The sequence below is a fragment of the Schistocerca nitens genome, chromosome 11, assembly GCF_023898315.1.
Source record: "Schistocerca nitens isolate TAMUIC-IGC-003100 chromosome 11, iqSchNite1.1, whole genome shotgun sequence".
Lineage (NCBI taxonomy): Eukaryota > Metazoa > Arthropoda > Insecta > Orthoptera > Acrididae > Schistocerca > Schistocerca nitens.
In genome coordinates this window covers 134,609,098-134,611,302 of record NC_064624.1, presented here as the reverse complement: position 1 = coordinate 134,611,302, position 2,205 = coordinate 134,609,098, and positions in this window count along the sequence as shown.

The following is a 2,205-nucleotide window of genomic DNA, read 5'->3' as shown; positions in this document are numbered from 1 at the left end:
TGCTACAGTCCTTGGGGAAGGTATTACGTCTTGGGCGATGATTTTTCCATATTTTGTTCCTGTATTTATGAGTTCTTGAGCTAAGCTTATGAATTCTTCACCACTTACCGTATTAAATGGTCAGAGGTCTGTTGCACACATTAAAACACATTTGTCCCTAGTAGATATTTTATCAGCACTGGCAGCTGCAACGCTTGACAAGTGTCGATTATCCTTACATTTATGTCTGTTCATACCAGTTGTGCTTCCTTTGTAAGCAAGCAATGCTCCACAATTTCCATTTTGGCACTGAACGTAACCAACTGGAAGATGTGTATCTCTTTCAACAACCACCTGAAACAGTCGTAATAAACACCTTCATGTATGTTTCACGAAGACAATTTTTCTTTTCGTTTACGGACACAACAAACGTATCAATTCATTACAAAATACTACACAAACGAAGCGATTCGATTAATCAAATACTATCACGTATCGAATTCGGAGGCTCTATTCTGTAATTATTTAGTAATAACTGAAGAGCTAACCTTAAATTTTTCCCAACTGGAGCTGCCACTCCTTACTTCCGCTATATTTATCAGAATGTACGTCGCATCAGCAAGTTTCTTCAACACAACATCTTTTGAGATGGTAGTCATCGCATTGTACCCGGTTCCGGAACCACTCAAGCTGAGTTTACTGCCTACCACTAGGTTACAATAATGCGAGTCTCTCGGCAAGCTCGCGGTCTCGCAGTCTCGGGCCGGCACGTGTCCTATTCGACAATCCTCGTCTCAGATCAGTTTCGTACCGTGACTTAATCATCCCCACCTCACGCGCGTGTGCCAGCGATAATGAGCCGCGTACTCAGCGAGAAGCGAGCGAGACTGAGCAGCGTTTTGACGTGCTCTAATTCACATTATACAACTGCTAATACTTCTGGTAATGAAAGCACTTGAGTGGGAGGAGGTTTCACACATTGCATAAACGATGCCCCTGCATTCAGGGACAAACTTAGAGACTAAACTTACTTCCGACGAAGACGGTGTAAAGACGCTGTGACAACTTTTCCAGTTCTGCTGACACTTGATATTCTGAATTATCGCTATATCGAGTGACTGCTAATGTGGTTCAGATACTTGTGAACGTAGAAACGTGGTTAGAATCCGTATTCTAAACATAAACTTATGTGGTACTGTGTGGTAATTTGTGTTACGATTCTCAACATGGACACTATCAATACGTTCACTCTTGTTCCATTAATTTAAACTATAGCCAAACGAAGAACAGAGGTAAAAAAATACTTAATACTGATTGTTTTGTTGAGATGACATTTTGTCTGTGGGCAAGAGTTTCTTTTGTATATCATATAACGACTGATGAAGAATAGTTGGTAATATTAATAATACCGTTTCAGGTAACTTTTCGTCAGTTTATTTACTGAAACATTACATGAGGCCCTCACAACTAAACGCCTATACAGGCGAGAACATAATTCTGGTTTGCACTGAGACAGTTCACTTCTTAGTTGCAACTAATGACGGTGTTAAATAGCAGAAATAGCGTAAAGCGCAGAAATCGCGTAAATTACAGGAGTAGCAGAAGTCGTAGAAATAGCGGAGGGATACAAGTTGTGAATTCGTTAACTGTGATTCTTAACTGCGACCCGAAAAGTAGCATTCACAGAAATCACTGATATCGGAAAATTGCCGGTTAGCCCATCCCAACTACATACATACTGACGCGGGAGAGCTCCTTTTCACCCGAACGACCTAAGGAAGTGACGTCAAAATGACGTAGCCCAGCGTTCGCGAAGTATGTCGATATGTCGATCGGCGGGTACAAATCGAGTTGACGTGAAAGCTTAGGCCAGGCACGGCCGTTCGGGTGCAGTCTCACACGGAGTCTCCGCGAAGAAGGTCTGTGTGTGTTAACTACGCAATAAAAATATGTAGTTAACATGTGGATAAGTTATCGAGTTTTCTGTTGTATTCTAACTATACTGAGTCTGTTCATCCATCCGTGGCAAAATTTGCATACGACCTGTGTTGCAATTATATTTGCCAAATTTTTCCCTGTTGACTAATGAAGTGCCATATTAACAGACGTACTCCAGAAAAGTGCATATTGAATCGAAAAACGCGCTAACTGGTTTGTTGCAACGTATCTGACACAGATTCAAAGAGTTCTTTCTCTATATTTGCTGCTGTATAAATGGAACGACTC